Source organism: Macrobrachium rosenbergii, chromosome 45 (assembly GCF_040412425.1).
Source record: "Macrobrachium rosenbergii isolate ZJJX-2024 chromosome 45, ASM4041242v1, whole genome shotgun sequence".
In the NCBI taxonomy this organism is placed as follows: domain Eukaryota; kingdom Metazoa; phylum Arthropoda; class Malacostraca; order Decapoda; family Palaemonidae; genus Macrobrachium; species Macrobrachium rosenbergii.
The window spans coordinates 34,085,760-34,105,759 of NC_089785.1; the positions used below are offsets into that span (position 1 = coordinate 34,085,760).

Genomic DNA, 20,000 nt, shown 5'->3' on the forward strand with positions numbered 1-20,000 from the left:
TTGAGGAGGCTCCCTCACAGCCTCTTCACACCGAAGCTGTGTGCCTAAGGATTATCCAGTGATGCTTCAAACAGGAACTTCTGCAAGATATGGCATGATAATTATAAGTTAACACTAGCCATTACAGACATTTGCAGGTGCAATCCAGAAATTTTCACGTGTCTTGAAGGGGCTCTTGGGCTAGCTGTACCTCAAGAGTGCAAGATTATTCATGCCCAGCACTGCTCTTTTTAAGCAGATTTGCTAAGGAATTGTTGTTTTGACTGAGGGAAGTGATCCATAGAGCACAGGGCTTCTTGCATACTGACACACTATGAAAGAAATATCTCATGACCACGATGCTAGTCATCTTTTGCTTTACTTTACTTTTGGTATGTTGCTCATCACTTTGTTTGCACATCTCTTATAGGACTAATGGTTGCAGGTAGGCAGATTATTATGAGTTGGTCCTATCATCTCCTGTCTGTCTTCCTCTCACAATCCTCCCTTCACAACTCATTTCTTGAGCTGTGAGCAACGTAGCTACTTGTGGTTTGTGGTGAATTCTTGAAAGCTATTCCTCAGTACCTCAAAGACGGAATACTTTTGAGTAAGCATATCTCAGGTGCTTAGATCCCAGAGTATACTACAGATCTTAAGAAAGAGTATTTGAGTTCTTATGACCACCTTCTCTTTGCATATTCAGTTGACTGAATGACTAAAAACTGATGAGCCTCTGTACTTGTACTGGAACACAAAACTGACTGGAGCTTTATGTTCCATGACTACAAACCACTTGACCGGGAAAACTCTCTTCCAGACCCCAATGTTTACATCTGTTACTAGTTTCAGCATGCTGGAGCACATGAATAGCATACAGTGACCAAGGGTGCTTACATGTGGGAATGACAAATGCTCCTCTTCTTTGAAGAATAACTCCGCCCCCCCAGCTAAGTGGCAACACTGCAGGTCAAGTGCATAAGTAAAATAATAGAGAGACTTTTATGAAACAAAAACAATTCTAAATTCTGCATTTCTAAAGAGGCTGCTATTAGCTTACTAGTATTTACTGTTTAAAGGTGTGTGGTTGGTCCTTATAATAATAAATGTATTCTGAAATCAGGGTAAAACAGCAAAGAATAGATGTCTCTCACATTGGCCAAAGAGCAAGACTTTAAGTCATTGAAGTTAGTCACATGTAACCAACACATCAAGGCTGCCAAAAATAAACAGTAACATTGTACAGTTCAGAAATATATTTCGTTATTCATGTGGAGGACATTGTGGATGGTTGAATGTTTCGATTTCACTGGACTGTCTCTCTTGTATTACAATACATACTGTATTATTTATTATTTACACAAGTCTTGCCACAAAAATTTTAAAATGGGAAAAGAATGGCACAGGACCCAGTAATCAAAATTTCAGTAATGAGAAAATTTATGCTTAAATTATCTGGATTTTCCCACACAACTTTCTCACTTGCCAGAATGCAGGGAAGATATCACCGAGGTGGTAATAAAGTAATTAGCCAGTGTTTATAGACGCAGTGAGTTTCGATAGAAGCGTAGTGAAAGCTTAGCTAGATACCATACTCTACTCTACCACGAGAAGTATTGTAGTGCTGTTTTGGGGAGCGACGTCTCTGTGCAGATGTCTATTCCGTGTACACGATAAGGAGATGGGTCATTCCAATGCTTGTTCATCCCCGTTAGGTGAAAAGTAGCTCTCTGCTTCGCTCAGGCCCTGAAGTTTTTGAATTGCCCGTTGTCAGTTCCGCGAAGCACTTCTTGTAAGCTCTTTGTGATAATTTCCTTTTTTCGACTTTGTTTTCAGCACTGTGTATGAGAAGATATGTGATAATAGTAATATTTTCTGTGAAGTGCAATATGCAGTGCACCAAGTGTAAATGTATGATACACCTTTTGCTCAGCAATTTTTTTTTTATTTGGACTGATTTCAGTACTCGAGTGTCATTTTTTCTTTCTAATGTCATGCAAGTATAGAAATATTTCTCATTAGTGTATTTTGCAATACATAGTAGCACTATATTACAATTAGTCAAATATATTTTTATTGCCATATTTCTCTTGGATGTTAAATTTAAAAGGTCTTTTTGTAAATACAAGAATCTCCAAAGATAACTTTATTAAGTCTATTGATATCACTGATCACAGGAACACTTATCATTTTTACATTTTAAGACACTTTTTTGATGTTTTGCTAAAATAGTCCATGAACCAGGGTAACAGTCTGGAAGTTGTCTGACTTATCCAATTCATGCAATACGTTGCTGCCATGTACGTCTTACGAAGGTAAGACCCTGTGCTCCGGGCGATGCACTGCTGTGTCAGAAAGAGCAGGAAGTTCATCTATTTTTCATTCAAAAGAAAGTAGTCCTGACTGAACAGCTCTGCATCTCCCGGGAACACCTTAGACTTACGTAGAAGTAAACGAAAGGCTTTAGATGCACGTTGTAGTGAGATGCAGTCTTTGAAATTTTTATTTTTTTCACAACAGTATTTCTCTTCAAATAAAAGACAAAGAATGCAACTGCTAGTCATTTTTCTCTCTCAGTAAATGAGGTTGGCCAAGCAATATAAGCTTTATATTTCAGTGCCAAAAACCTTATTGTTATGTCTGTCTTTCCTGTGGCAAAGGAACCTCTGATCTTGAGCAATGAATTCTGTGAATACATTTGTGTAGGATGTGTAACATTGCAGAAGTTTACTTTGATTTGTTGCAACTTCAGACATTTTGTTATCATCTTCTTAACTACCTCTGACATGATTTTTTTTTAATGCAGACCCTGTGGAGAATGGTTGAGTGTTATGTTTCAAATATACTTGTAGAATTTAAGGAAGAAACATGATCATTATACTTTTTTACTTCTCTTTTATTTGGTGCACTTGTGTTGTAAGTTCAAAGGATTATTTCATTGTTCATCTTGACCAACTTGTTTGGCATTACATTTTCACAGATGCTTTCTAATGGTTAAGCCACAATTATACAACATATTTTCAACTGCAATGTCTCTTTCCTTCTTTATAATGACAGTTGATGCTTTGGTAATGCTGTGTATTGCATACAATACAGTACTCCAGTTACCAGCACTTGTCCTTTTAGATGGTGGACATTATCATAGCATTATGGAGGTAACGATACCATTTTTGAGGTAAAGATGAGTCTTTGGAGTCCCAAAATAGGGTATTTTTGACATTTATTATTATTATTATTATTATTATTATTATTATTATTATTATTATTCAGAACCCTATTTGTATGGAACAAGCCCACAGGGTCCACTGACTTGAAATTCCAGCTTCCAAAGAATATGGTGTTCATTAGGAAGAAGTAACTGAAGGCAATAGGAAATACAGTAAGAAATCAGTTATATAAATTAACAATTTGATAAATAAATAGATAAGAATGTTGGTAAATTATTAAAATACAAGGAGTTCTATCAGACCTCAGGTTCAGGCATCTGCACCCAGATCTGCCTTGCAAAGGCCAGAAGAGGCTAACAAAATTCATATGAGTAAAAAAATGCTATGAAGACAGTAAACCTCAGCTTAAAGAATTGTTCAAAAAGAACTGTTTCTTCCTGCACCTCAGTGAATAGACTGTGTTTATGGGCCAAGATAAGTACTCATTCATTTTAAGGAAGTGTAAAGTGTCAGGACTCCTAAATAACAAGTACAAGTTGATTCAGTTATGGAAAATGATTAACATAAAGGTTTCACAATGAGATGTTGTGTCCACTTCACCTTCAAAACCTGGGAAGTAATATGTAAGACATTTGTGAATTTTTCCCCCCAGTCTCTTGTGTGCCTAGGCCAAAATGCCAGTGATACCAGGAACCAATATGTAAAGTATTGATATGTGTCTTCTTAGTAAGACCAGAAACTGATATATGAAGGAAATGAACTGCATGGGCCATGGTTGATGGAAAGAAGCCACAAAATTCAGAAGCTGACACCAGTAGCGCCTCATCTAAACAGACGCTTTGGTTGTTACGCCTTTCTGATAAGTAACAAAGACCCCATATCATACCTGCACTTGAAAAATTTTTTCAGATTTCTTAAAACTAACAGCAATTCCACATAGTTCCTGACCTAAACTAACTTATAATTTACACTTGACATTTAATAGACATATCTGAAAATACATCAGCTCTAAAATGGTATCAGAGAGAAAAATAATCATAATATGATACAGTATCTGGTAAGTACAGAAGTCTGTTAAGTTGAGTTATTACTTAATATGCCAACACTAAATTGCTGAGGTGGGAAAGTCTTGATTATTCTCAGGCTAAAGTGCAATCATGCTTCTGTTATACAAGAATGATTTTGAGAAAACACTAAAGTAATTAAATTAATGAGAAAATACTTTAACAAAAGATGAAGAAAATTATTAAAAGTAAAAAGCAACCAGGGAGAAAGATTTTAACAAATAATGAAAGCCCGTTACTTTATGTTTTTTCTGCACTTGTGTCTGATCCCGAGCTGAAATAAGGTACAGTAATATCATTGTTGTTGCTGACAGATGTGGTTTTGTGATAAGTGATGCTGACTGCAAGAGAGATAAGCTTTGTCAAGAGAGATAAGCTTTGTAACAAAGGTTGTAAAATACAAAAAAGGAATGATAAGAGATGAGAGAAAGAGGGGGATATGTTTTGTGTTTAGCAAATATTTTGTAACAGATATTAAGTACTACAAGGAGGAGAAAAAACAGACAGGTAAAGAAGAAAGAAACAGTTTGAGCCAAGTAATGCATTCAGTCTCCTCCATTCACCAATTTATTTCTAAGAATAGTTTTTTTTTTTTTTTTTTACAACAAAATGAGCTGTTTCAAAGTCTCTTTATATAACATCAGGTATTATACTTCATAGATAGGCTACAGGTTTTCCATGGGCTACAGTTCTACTTGTTAGGGCAAGTTGGTTCTGTACCATCATGGGTTCTCACTCTTACAAGTACCTCGAAATGACAATACAGATATCAAGACATGGTAATGTTTTAAATAAATCTAATTTATGGGTTTTCTTACAAATCAGTAAGTTAGCAAAGAGGAAGACATTAGCAATGATCAATCAGTACACCATGGGTATTAACTGCATAAAAAAATTGGAGTAGCACCTCAACAGACACTTTGAAGGTCTGGCCTTTCTGATAAGTATAGTTTGGTAAGCAACAAAGACCCAATATTACAGCCTGCACTTGAATATTGTGAAGTTATCATACAGCTAGCAGTAAATCCACATAGTTCCTAACCGAAATAAACCTGTACTGTACTTTACAATTATACCATTCAATTTAAGAGATTTGTCTACAATGGTAGCAAAGGAAAAATCATCATAATCTGGTGGCTAAGTACAGAAGTTTGCTAAGCTGAAGTCCCCTAAGTTGAGTTGTTACTACAGTAATGCTGAATGAGTGTAAATTTATCAATGCATAAATAGTTCTTGGCATCCCAGACTCAATCCACTTCTGATGCAGAAGTTCACCACTGCTCAATGCTGATGAAAATCAAAGTAACATTCTATGGTAATAAGACATCACTGGAGACATTCCTTTAAACTGGTCATTATAATTTGTTATTCTTTTTGATGAAATCCCCAGCCCAGGGATACAATTTCTAAGTCAGACTCTGGTTAACCTTGCATGTACATCTCAGCCTCCAAACAACATAGTAGTTTGCCCTGTCACTCATCCAAGCGCAGTGTTCACTTTCTTGTACCAAAAATAGTACCTTATGGACTTGTGCAGCCCATGGCAGACTTGAGGCAGTCATTTTTTGGTTACAATATGGTGCAATAATCAGCAGAATGGTAGGTAAACTGACATTGTCATAATTGGTTGATCTTCTGTGTTGATAGTTTGGCCATTTGTCCTCAGTGAAATTACTGTACTCTTATTGTCCCCTGGGGCCAAGGCTCCAAAAAAGTAACTCCTGTGAGGACTCACAGCAGCTGCCAAAAATAGGTTTTCCCTTCATCAAAACATTTTTTGTTAATAAATTCTATAGATTTACAAGATACTGAAAGATCAGAGGAAAGCATAGGTCACTCAAGTGGCTTTTGCATGCAGAGGTTACTTACCCAGCTCAGATAAACATCAAAAGTAAAACTCTCCCACCAAGAGACAAACTTGGTTGTGGGATGCTGTTATAACTAAAGACTGAACATGAAAACACACTGAAATCCAGCTGACGTAAGTTGACCTCATGCAGACATCATATAACAATAAAAAAATAAAAAAAGTTCTTTGATTATTTTTATCCTGTGAAACATTACAAACCACACAGTAGGACTCTCCACCTGTAAGTCTTTAAATTATTCCAAGGATATACTGTACTGTATTAAGCTACAGGTCCTGTATTCATTGCCAGGAAAGTTAACCTAGTAGCAGTCATTATAAAGAGCATCACCTTATCAAAACCACTTTTTAACTTTATGCAACATGCACCATATATGCTACACAGAATTATGGTCCTAATAAACTGCAAAACTCGCAATCCTTGTTAGCTACATAACCTATGTTATGCCACTGCTAAAACAAAGGTATAAGATCAAGTTAGGAAACTCCTCCCAGCCCCTCCTTACCAAAGGGGTTACCATCATCAGTGCACCTCTCATAGTGCACTGTAGGCATTACTTAAGGTTTTTTCTAGTGTCCCTTCGGCCCCCAGCTGCAACTCCTTTTATTTCTTTTACTGTACCTTCGTTCATATTTGCTTTCTTCCACCTTACTTTCCACCCTCTCCTAACTATTGTTTGATAGAGCAACAGAGGGTTTCTTCCTGTTGCACCTTTAAAGCTTTTTTACTCTCATTTCCCTTTCAGCACTGAATGACCTCATAGGTCCCAGCACTTGGCCTTCGGCCTAAATTTTATATTCTGTTCCATTTCACAGATTTGGAAGATTGTGGCGTCCTGTACAGAAGCAATATCAAGACATATTTAACAGGAATGCCACAGTGTCCATATATTGTTCTGTGGATGCTGTCAAATGGCTCGTAATCTACAAAAGCTCTCCTCAGAAGGGGATTTTTAAATCTTATAGACTGATGCAAAATGTAGGATGCTTGAAATTACATTTTGATATAAACCTCTTACTCTCAATTTTCCTTTCAGCACTGAATGACCTCATAGGTCCCAGTGCTTGGCTTTTGGCCTAAACTGCAAATTCTTCTAAAGCACACAGGATATAGTTAGATGAAATACTAGCTTGAGTCCAAGTTCTGCCACATTTCCCTTGACCCCATCAGATATATCTGGCAGGGGTGATAGGACCATTAAGAGAATGAATATCGAGAGGGAGCCTTTCCCCTCCAACCTGCAACAGAAGACTTTAAACCCAGATGCGTCTGTGCGTACATAAAATCATTTAAGCCAGGTAACCTTCTTAGGCCTGTCATCAGCCAGATTCTGGTGCCAACCTACCTCCTGGCCAAGTGGCTAAACAATCTCCTAATGCCTATATCCTTAGCAGGTTCTGTCCCCTGTAATTTGCCAACCTCCTGCAGCCCTTGAAGGACTCTCCATCCAATGGCATCACTGTACCCCTTGTAGATGAGACATAGGATATAGAGAAAAAATGCCAAACCTCAGCATCCTTTATTTTAAGAGGCCATGCAAATGTTGCTGGAGGCCTGTACAAAGAAGGCCAACTTTATTTACCCACAGCAGCTAACTCTCAAGTGCAGTATGATGGTGTCATGATAACCTTCCCCTTAGTGTGCTCTTCACAAATTTATACATGGGATTTGTAGAGGAAAAGTCTTTGGTATGAATTCTAACACCACCCCACTCACCATAAGATCATAAAAATCAGATGTGCAATAAATACAGTAGATTTCTTGGTAATGTAAGGAACTCCCTGCGTTCATCCGTTGCCACCCAGAATCAAGTAAGTATCCCTTAGACATTTGTAGAAATATGCATGTTCATATATTATACATTATATATATTATATATATATATATATATATATATATATATATATATATATATATATATATATTATATATATATATATATATATATATATATATATATATATATATATATATATATATATATATATATATATATATATATATATATATATATATGTATGAAGTCCCTGGTTATCAGCAGGGTTTCGTTCCTGGTGGCATGATGATAACCAAAAATCGCCGATAACCGAAAATCGGCGGTAACAGCACTAATAACCAGCTTATCAGCACCAACAACTGATATTGGTGCCGATAACCGGAAACCAGCGCCAATAACCAGAGACCTGCTGATAACTTCAGAGCGGCACTGATAACATCATCACTAGAAGCGATCGCACTGCTGTTAAGTGGGGATCAGCACACACCATAAGCAGAGATCATCATCACTAGACAGGTCCCGTAAAACCAGATCGCCGATAACCAAGGCTGCCAATAAACAGGGACTGCCGAAAATGTAAAAATCATGAAAACCACTTATATGTGTGTTGTGTATGTATACACACACACAAAAACCTTCAAATTATATATATATGAGTATATATATATATATATATATATATATATATATATATATATATATATATATATATATATATATATATATATATATATATATATATATATATATATATATATATATATATATATATATATATATATATATATATATATATATATATATAGGTGAAACAAAGGGGCAGGAGGCATCTTGTACATAAAACATTTTATTGGCCCACGTTTTGCGACGTACTTTCCAGTCGCATTTTCGAGACTGAAACAATTTTAGACACTATAATGGTTTAATTTCTTTACATTTAAAAGCATTCATATAACAACACAGATAATCAATAAAAAGTATGAACAATAAAAAGTATGAGATAAAAGATAAATAGGAGAACAGATTCAACATTCACCTACACACAAGAAGCCACCTGAGCAGTGGAAGTGAGGAGACTGAAAGAAAACACTTCAAAAAATAATGACAAGTCTGTAAAACATCAAATTAGGCTACAAACAATTGCGTAGATGACAACTGGGTATTTAGAGTTGGAACTGTCTTTTTTGTTCAAAGAGATTCTAAAATGTTCAGGTCAATTTCATTGTGAACTCTTCCAACAACTTTAAAGTCTTTATATTCTATGTGGGTTTTACATATTTTGGAGTGATTTCTTATGTTGGAATGTTCAGGGTTGCACAGCCTACTACCAGTTCTAAAGCTCAATGCAAACCCTCAGCAGCCTCCTCGTGCATCTAACATAGGTCCCACAGTCACACCCTGGGCACGGATACTTGTATACAACAAGTATACAACATTCAAAGACAAAAGGGGGCCGAGACATCCTTCAAGTGAAACATTGACCTGATCATTAGTGGGTTTTTTGGAACAAGTTTGAGGTCAGTGGCTGGGAGAACTTTCTGAAATATATGTAGACATTTCCTTCGTGTAGAAAAGGAAAAGTAGTATAAATTTTCATTTTTGGTGCAGTACAAATCATAGGTGGTTGATTTATTTTTTCATCCAGCATTTTCCTTGGAGCCCTGGAAAACAACTTGATGGAAAGCAATTGTCTTGAAAATATTTCGTTTGGAATAAAATTTCTTGGTGGAAAGCAAACCAGTTTGGTGTGTGAGTAAAAGCCCTATGGAGTAGTCGAGATAGCATTAATCTTGAAGTTAAAAAAACGAGAGCTGTAAAAATTAATACCAAATCCTGTAAAAACACTCTTCCTAAAAACTCCAGTGTAAAAGCCCTAGTTATTCCTAACAAAATATTTTAAAGACAATTGCTTTCCATCAAGATTGTTTTCCAGGGCTCTAAGGAAAATGTTAGATGAAAAAATAAATCAACCACCTATGATCTGTACTGCACCAAAAATTAAAATTTACACTACTTTTCCTTTTCTACATGATAGTATCTCTAGGAGGAAATGTCTACACATATTTCAGAAATGATTATTATCACTTTTGTACGTGATTCATTTATCACACATGACCACAGGTGAAAAATAAGAAACGCGGTGTAGGTCCTGACCGGTTTCGACTTTATTTCCAAGCCATTGACGAAGGACTGATACAGAGTATGAGAAGTCACAAATATATATACTACAAGAACAGTACTGACGAACATACACAACCATTAGAGACTACATATCCCCCCTCAGGCCGGTGTCGAGGTAGGAGTGGCCTTTAAAACTCATTTGGCTAAAAATTACAATATACTCTCAGGGGACAATGCTGATAAACAAACCATACGCCATCTCAGATCCACACTTGACAGGTGTCACGGAGGCGGAGTTTGGACACTCATTAACACTACTACCCTCGTACTGTGTTTACAAAAATGATAATCCTATTTTTCATACATCTCTACTGCCTACCTTAAAGTTTAAACAATTTACAAATTTCTTTTGATATTAAAGGATCAAGTTTATACATCCCTTGACTGATATTCATATTATGGTTGTAACTTTCTTTTATAAGTTTAAACAATTTACAAATTTCTTTTGATATTAAAGGATCAAGTTTATACATCCCTTGACTGATATTCATATTATGGTTGTAACTTTCTTTTATAAAGCTAGATTCAATGACATTCCTTTCCAGTGCATTATTAGAATATACAATCCTTTTTGCCCCTTCCCAGCTGATAGCATGATTGTTCTCACTAACATGTACAAATATACCACTGTTCCCCTGTGCATATCTCACACATTTCTTATGCTGTTCAATTCTTTTTTTTCCAGTGCTTTCCCAGTTTGGCCAATATAAAAGTTGTCACAAGACTTACACGGAATTTTATATACACACCCTTTAGTATTGTCAGGGGAGTTCTTGATAAGTACATTTTTCATAGTTTTATTGTTCTTAAATGCGACATTAACACCAAAATTCTTAAGATGAGGGAAATGAGTTTTAAAGGCCACTCCTACCTCGACACTGGCCTGAGGGGGGATATGTAGTCTTTAATGGTTGTGTATGTTCGTCAGTACTGTTCTTGTAGTATACATATTTGTGACTTCTCATACTCTGTATCAGTCCTTCGTCAATGGCTTGGAAATAAAGTCAAAACCGGTCAGGACCTACACCCCGTTTCTTATTTTTCACCTGTGGTTATGTGTGATATTTCAGAAAGTTCTCCCAGCTACTGACCTCAAACTTGTTCCAAAAAACCCACTAACAATAGGGGTCAATGTTTAACTTGAAGGACCGTCTCAGCCCCCTTTTGTCTTCGAATGTTGTATACTTGTTGTATACAAGTATACGTGCCCAGGGTGTGATTGTGGGACCTATTTAAGAGGTGCAAAATAATGAGCAGGCGGACAGGTACTGCTACTTTATTCAGAACGCGGGTCGCTTATAAAGCGGCGTGCAGACGTCACATGGAGGAATACAATAGAATTTAGGTGACCCAAGGTCAATTACTCTCGGTAATAATTACAATGGATAAATACAAGTAATGTAAAAAGTAAGTTCACAAGAACTGACATAACATTCTAACACGTGCAAAGGAAGCAGATACAAATGAATTAGTAATAGATACATATTTACACATGAAAAATATGGCTAATTTTGCTTGACCTGATCCTGTAGGAGCGATATCGAAGAGAACAGGTGGTTCACCATAGAGAACCCGCTCAGCGGGGACTTTACAAATACCCTCCCCCCCGCCAGATGTGGGTAACATCTGATTATTCTAGGTATTTGCTGGGCTGTTGGAGAGTGCCGCGGCTCCGCAAAGTCAGCTGGGGGGTGCGGTGTGAGCGGGAGCGGCTGGCTGTGGTGCTGGCTGGTTGCTTTGGGGGCGGCCACGCGACCTCCTTTTTGGGTGGCTTGGCTGCGGAGGCGACGGTTCTTGCGGAAGGCGCTGCGTGGTATTGTCTGCTGTTTCCTCCAACAGGGCGGGCTTGAGACGGTCGACCGACACCCAGTCGTCTTTCCCGTGCAGGGCAAGGCGGAATGCTTTGGTGTTCCTCTCGAGCACACGGAAGGGCCCCTTGTAGGGCCTGGTTAGTGGAGGGCGGATGGCATCGTCCCTGACGAAGACGTGGGTGGTGGAGGACAGGCCAGGAGGCGTGAAGGTTGCTGACCTATCGGTATACGTCTGCTGGCAGGGGGCGAACTTCCCGACTATGTTGCGGAGCCTCTGGACTGACGGGTTGTGACGATCTCCCGTGACGAGTTCGCCCGGGACTATGAGGGGCTCCCCGTAGATTTTCTCTGCTGCAGACGGGTCGCTGTTGGCTCTGGGGGCGGTTCTCAGTCCAAGGAGGACCCAAGGCAGCTGGTATTTCCAATCCTCGGCGATGCAGCAGGCCATGAGGGACGCCTTCAGGGACCTGTGGAATCTTTCCACCAATCCGTTGGCTGCGGGGTTGTAGGCGGTGGTACTTCTTCGCTGGGTGAGCAGGTTCCGTTCTCAGCTACCACTCTGTTGGTCGCGAGTTCGAATCTCCAACCGGCCAGTGAAGAACAAGAGGAATTTGTTTCTGGTGATAGAAATTAATTTCTCGCTATAATGTGGTTCGGATTCCACAATAAGCTGCAGGTCCCGTTGCTAGGTAACCAATTGGTTCTTAGCCACGTAAAAATAAATCTAATCCTTCGGGCCAGCCCTAGAAGAGCTGTTAATCAGCTCAGTGGTCTGGTTAAACTAAGATATACTTTCTTTGGGCGGTGGTGGTGTAGTGAGAGGTCCCGAGCAGGCGTGCCAGGGCGGACCACAGCTCAGACAGGAAGGCTGGGGCCCTGTCGGTGGTTATGTGGTCCGGGACACCGAACTGGCTGATCCAGCTGGAGAGGAGGGCCTCGGCGCACACACTGGCGGTGGCTTCCTGCATGGGCGTCGCTTCAGGCCACCTGGTTGAGCGGTCGACAATCGTCAGGAGGTATCTGGTTCCACCTGATGGGGGAAGGGGGCCTACCACGTCTACGTGTATGTGTCCAAACCGCCTCCCCGGCTGGGGAAACTCGCCTACTCCTGTCTCGGTGTGATGGTTTGGCACCGGATGCACTGTCTTGCCCAGGCCGTTGTGTCCTTCCACACACTGTGCCAGATGAACTTCTCTGCCAGCAGCTTGGCCATCGTCCTGCCAGAGGGGTGGGACAGCCCGTGGATGACATTGAACACCAGACGGCGGCGGGAGGCGGGTACCAGAGGGCGAGGCTGGCCAGTGCTTACGTTGCACAGCACTTTTGGCCCCCCAGGGGCGAGAGGCACGTCCTTCCACTTGAGGGACATGATGGCAGTGCTGTAGGCAGGAGTCTCTGGGTCGGTGGTCTGCTCCCGGGCGAGGTCCTTGTAGTTGATCCCGAGCTGCACCACATTGAGCTCGATCCTGGAGCTGGCGTCTGCTACAGGGTTCTGCCTGCCGGGGAGGTACTTGATTGTGCAGGTGAACTCCGCGATGGTCGCGAGATGCCGCTGCTGCCTGGAAGACCATGTGTCCCCCTGCTTTGTGAAGGGGTGGACCAACGGCTGGTGGTCCGCCCAGGTGTGAAGGGCGTGCCCTCTGGGAGGAACTTGAAGTGATGTACCGCCCGATACACTGCGCAGAGTTCCCTGTCGAAGGTGCAGTAGTGGGCCTCCGCAGGGCTGAACTTTTTGCTGAAGAAGGCAATGGGCTGGGGGGCTCCGGCGACGATCTGCTCCAGGACGGCCCCACAGGCGACGTTGCTGGCATCCGTTGTCAACTGGAGGGAGGCGTTGGGGTTCTGGTGGGCCAAGGCAGTTGCCTCAGCGAGGGCGGCCTTCGTCAGGGAGAAGGTCTGCTGCTGGTCGGGTCCCCAAACTAAGGACTTCGGTTGGCCCTTCAGGATCTCCATCAGGGGGGCCATGGTGTGTGCGACCCCGGGGATGAACCTTCAGTAGAAGTTGACCATCCCGAGGAATTCTTGTACGGCCTTGACGGAGGTAGGGGTGGGGAACCTGGTGACGGCTGTGACCTTTGATGCCAGTTCACAGATGCCCTCTGGGGATACCTTGTGGCCCAGGAAGTCAGCTTTTTCGACGCCGAAGGTGCACTTGTCGAACCTGACGACGAGGTCGTTCTCCTGCAGGCCATGCAGGACTGTCCGAATGTGTCGCAGGTGCTCTTTGGGGGATCTGGAAAAAATTAGAATATCGTCCACGTAACAGACGCAGAAGTTCAGGTCGCCCAGGATGCTGTCCATCAGCCTCTGGAAGGTTGTTCCCGCATTCCTCAGGCCGAAGGTGGAGAAGGCGAAGACGCAGGACCCGAATGGTGTGATGATGGCGGTGTTGGGGATATCCTCTGGATCAACTGGTACCTGGAAGTAAGATTTCAAAAGGTCTAGTTTAGAGAATGTTTTGGCCCGTGAAAGGAGGCCATGAGATCTTGCATGTTTGGTAGGGGGTAGTGATCTGGTTCAGTTGCGAGGTTGAGCCGCCTGTAGTCGCTGCAGCGTCTCTAGGAGCCGTCCGGTTTCTGCACCATGTGGAGGGGAGAGGCCCACGGGCTCGAGGCCTTCTTGCATATCCCCATTCGCACAGCCATATCATGAATGAATCTTTACCACATCACCAGCCCTTTGTTGGCCGACTCGGTTGAGCTTCAGACTGTCACTCGATGGGCCGGAGTTCAATTCCCGCGGCCGGCTGATGAAGAGTTAGAGGAATTTGTTTCTGGTGATAGAAATTCATTTCTCGCTATAATGTGGTTCGGATTCCACAATAAGCTGTGGGTCCCGTTGCTAAGTAACCAATTGGTTCTTAGCCACGTAAAATAAGTCTAATCCTTCGGGCCAGCCCTAGGAGAGCTGTTAATCAGCTCAGTGGTCTGGTAAAACTAAGGTATACTTAACTTTACCTCATCACCGTGATTCATATATATACAAGCATTAAGCTACAAACGTCCTTTAATATCCAAATCACTCTACCTCGGGAACAACGGATTTTCATATACGTTACCTGAAGGGGAATTTTTTTAGTTGATAATAAGTTCGTTGTCTCGTGGGCTCGAACCATGGAAGACAAGAACTCAGGACTACAGTGACGCGAATTTTAACCACAAGGCCAACAAGTGAGGTATAAGTTGATACCGACTCTCACCTCCAAATCCCCGTCGAACTCAGGTATTTGTACTTAGAATCGATATCAACCCACCTCTGCCATGTTGACCATGTAGTGCGTTTGTCGCACGCAGCCATATTATGAATGAATTTTTATCACATCACCGTGGTTCATATACAAGCATTAAGCTACAAACGTCCTTTAATATCCAATTCACTCTACCTCAGGAATAATATATTTTCATATATGTTACCGGAAGGGGAATTTTTTAGTTGATAATAAGTTCGTTGTCTTGTGGGCTCGAACCACGGAAGACAAGAACTCAGGACTACAGTGACGCGAATTTTAACCACACGGCCAACAAGTGAGGTATAAGTTGATACCGACTCTCACCTACAAATCCCCGTCGAACTCAGGTATTTGTACTTAGAATCGATATCAACCCACCTCTGCCATGTTCACCATGTAGTGCGTTTGTCGTACGCAGCCATATTATGAATGAATTTTTATCACATCACCATGATTCATATACAAGCATTAAGCTAAAACCGTCCTTTAATATCCAATTCACTCTACCTCGGGAATAATATATTTTCATATATGTTACCCAAAGGGTAATTTTTTAGTTGATAATAAGTTTGTCGTCTCGTGGGCTCAAACCACGGTGATGTGATAAAAATCCATTCATAACATGGCTGCATGCGACAAACGCACTACATGGTTAACATGGCAGAGGTGGGTTGATATCGATTCTAAGTACAAATACCTGAGTTCGACGGGGATTTGGAGGTGAGAGTTGGTATCAACTTATACCTCACTTGTTGGCCGTGTGGTTAAAATTCGCGTCACTTAGTCCTCAGTTCTTGTCTTTCGTGGTTCGAGCCCACGACACAACGAACTTATTATCAAATAAAAAATTCCCCTTCAGGTAACATATATGAAAATATATTATCCCCGAGGTAGAGTGAATTGGATATTATTGGATGTTTGTAGCTTAATGCTTGTATATGAATCACGGCGATGTGGTAAAAATTCATTCATAACATGGCTGCGTGCGACAAACGCACTACATGGTTAACATGGCAGAGGTGGGTTGATATCGATTCTAAGTACAAATACCTGAGTTCGACGGGGATTTGTAGGTGAGAGTTGGTATCAACTTATACCTCACTTGTTGGCCGTGTGGTTAAAATTCGAGTCACTGTAGTCCTGAGTTCTCGTCTTTCATGGTTCGAGCCCACGAGACAACGAACTTATTACCAACTAAAAAATTCCCCTTCGGGTAACATATATGAAAATATATTATTCCCTTTGGATATTAAAGGACGTTTGTAGCTTATGCTTGTATATGAATCACGGTGATGTGATAAAAATTCATTCATATACATGTATATTACATATATATATGTATATATATATATATATATATATATATATATATATATATATATATATATATATATATATATATATATATATATATATATATATATTATGTATGTATGTATGTATTTAATCTACAACTGCAAATAAGAAGATATTTTTGATAATTGGCCAACAAAGGTAACTTAGGAGCTCTCTACTTAGAGTGACAATATGGCGGCAAAATAATCATGATTCCTGGCACCGCTCCGGTTTCAAACAACACCTCTGAAGGTAGAGGAAGCAGCCTCCTGAACAACACCAACATTTCGGAAAGCCATCGAGTATTCATCTTTAGAAACATCACAGATGTTGTTGTTTTTATGCAAATTAATTCTTCAATTTGGCATTTAGCGTAAAACAAGTAAATAAAAACACGAGTGTCATTTTCCTCAATATCATTTGGGCGCGTCTCTGTGGTTTCTCTCTCTCTCTTGAGGAAAAATTTTGTTTAACAAGATGTCCCTGATCTCTCTCTCTCTCTCTCTCTCTCTCTCTCTCTCTCAAAGTGTTACAAATAGGAACAAACACCCCCATGCCAACTACATGCCGCTTGGGAATGACACAGTGCAGAACAAGAAGAGGACCTTGGAGTCATTATTACCAGGGACTTCAAATCCACAAAACAGTGCACAAAAGCTGAAAAGAAGGCACAGAAGCAAGTGGTATACATAAAGACGCAGTTCAAATAGAGAAACAAGGAAACGGTGCTGCAGCTCTACACATCCATAGTTAGACCTCATCTTGAATACACAGTACAGTTTTGGTCACCAACACTAAGCAAGGACATAAATAGATTAGAAGGGGTACAAGCAAGAGCCACAAAGTTAATTCAATCCATCAGGCAAATAGGTTACCAAAGACTACTAGAGAGCCTGAACATGTATGGCTTAGAAACACGACCATTGCGAGGACAACTCATGGAAAAATTCAAAATATTGAAAGGCATAACAAGAGTAGACAGTAACCTCTTCACATTAAACGAAAACCATACGAGAAATAATGGATGGAAACTAGAACTGAAGAGATACAACACATCTCATTGTGGGAACTTCTTCACATACAAGGTATGTGACACATGGAATAAACTGCCACCAGAAGTTGTCAACAGCAACAGTGTGGAAGAGTTTAAAAGAAAGCTAGACAAAATTATTACAAAACTGTTAATGAACAGTAAAACCTGCTCCTAGAGATTATTGAGCACATGATGTCTCCTCGGATGGACTAATATGTCTTTGAGACATCCTGATCCTTGTAACTCCTTGTAACTCTCTCTCTCTCTCTCTCTCATCACTGAGAAAAAAAAATTTATTTAACGAAGATCCTCTCTCTCTCACTCTCTCATCACTGAGAAAAAAAAATTATTTAACGAAGATCCTCTCTCTCTCACTCTCTCATCACTGAGAAAAAAATTTTGTATAACAATTCTTCTAACCTCTCTCTCTCTCTCGTCACTGAGGAAAAAAAATTTGTTTAACGAAGATTCTCTCTCTCTCTCTCTCTCTCTCTCATCACTAAGAAAAAAATTGTTTAACGAAGATTATCTCTCTCTCTCTCTCTCTCTCTCTCTCTCTCTCTCTCTCTCTCTCTCTCTCTCTCATCACTGAGAAAAAAATTTTGTTTAACGAAGATTCTCTCTCTTTCTCTCTCTCTCTCTCTCATCAGAGAAAAAAATTTTGTTTAACGAAGATTCTCTCTCTTTCTCTCTCTCTCTCTCTCTCATCACTGAGAAAAAAATTTTGTTTAACGAAGATTCTCTCTCTTTCTCTCTCATCACTGAGAAAAAAGTTTTGTTTAACGAAGATTCTCTCTCTCTCTCTCTCTCTCTCATCACTAAGAAAAAAATTTTGTTTAACGAAGATTTTCTCTCTCTCTCTCTCTCTCTCTCTCTCTCTCATCACTGAGAAAAAAAAATTTATTTAACGAAGATCCTCTCTCTCTCACTCTCTCATCACTGAGAAAAAAAAAATTATTTAACGAAGATCCTCTCTCTCTCTCTCTCATCACTGAGAAAAAATTTTGTATAACAATTCTTCTAACCTCTCTCTCTCTCTCTCTCGTCACTGAGGAAAAAATTTGTTTAACGAAGATTCTCTCTCTCTCTCTCTCTCATCACTAAGAAAAAAATTGTTTAACGAAGATTATCTCTCTCTCTCTCTCTCTCTCATCACTGAGAAAAAATTTTGTTTAACGAAAAATTTTCTCTCTTTCTCTCTCTCTCATCAGAGAAAAAAATTTTGTTTAACGAAGATTCTCTCTCTTTCTCTCTCTCTCTCTCTCATCACTGAGAAAAAAATTTTGTTTAACGAAGATTCTCTCTCTTTCTCTCTCATCACTGAGAAAAAAGTTTTGTTTAACGAAGATTCTCTCTCTCTCTCTCTCTCTCTCTCATCACTAAGAAAAAAATTTTGTTTAACGAAGATTCTCTCCCTCTCTCTCTCTCTCTCATCACTAAGAAAAAAATTTTGTTCAACGAAGATTTTCTCTCTCTCTCTCTCTCTCTCTCTCATCACTAAGAAAAAAGTTTTGTTTAACGAAGATTCTCTCTCTCTCTCTCTCTCTCTCTCTCTCTCTCTCTCTCTCTCTCACGCACCAGAGAAAAAATTTTTGCTTAACGAAGATTCTCTCTCTCTCTCTCTCAAAGAAAAAATGTTTTCTTAACGAAGATTTTCTCTCTCTCTCTCTCACACGCACCACTGAGAAAAAAATTTTTTTGTTTAAGTAAGATTCTCTCTCTCTTGAGAACAAAATTTTGTATAACAAAGATTCTTCTAACCTCTCTCTTTCTCTCACGCACCATTGAGAAAAAACTTGTTTAAGATTCTCTCTCTCTCTCTCCTTGTGCACTATTGAGAAAAAATGAAAAAATTTTGTTTACCAAAGTTTCTTGTAAACTCTGTATTTACAATACATTATATATATATATATATATATATATATATATATATATATATATATATATATATATATATATATATGTGTGTGTGTGTGTGTGTGTGTGTGTGTGTGTGTGTGTGTATGTTTGTGTGTCTCATCCTTGATGAGTGGCAGTCCCTATTTGCAATACCTATGCGGAAACGTAGGAAGGTAATTTAGCCCTGTGAAATAGGAAATATTCCTTTCCGATGTCTACCCATTTAGAAAAAAAAAAAGGTTGGGAGGAGGAGGAGGAGGAGGGTGAAGGTGTGGGTAAATACAGAGAGGGAGAAGTCAGTGGGCGGAGCGAAGAAAGGCCAAGACCAGTCACGGGGGAGGAGCCAGGCGACCGACCTTGACTCCTTTCACAGCCGAAGAAGTCTCGTCTCTCCTAAGGTAAGAAAGCCCGGCCTTCGTCCCCTTTCCTTCTTGGAAAAAAGGGGGAATAGAAATCGCATTCAGATTAAGAGGTGACCTGAGGACGTCATAGCAGGACATTCCAACGGGAGCTCCTGCCTTCCTAGAAGAAGAAGAAGAAGAAGAAGAAGAAGAAGAAGAAGAAGAAGTGAAGGGGAAAACGGAGGAGGTCCAAGTTCGACCCCTGCGGTCAATCGTCTACACTGACTCGCTGCTGCTGCTGCTGCTGCCGTTCTTC

The 20,000-nt window shown here is 40.1% G+C and overlaps 1 protein-coding gene across 2 annotated transcripts in view; it reads right to left on the minus strand.

Moving 5' to 3' along the window:
- Positions 1-20,000, minus strand: part of LOC136829912 (uncharacterized) — a 167,904-nt gene that overhangs the window by 123,800 nt on the left and 24,104 nt on the right. The gene's annotated exons all lie outside the window — the stretch shown is intronic.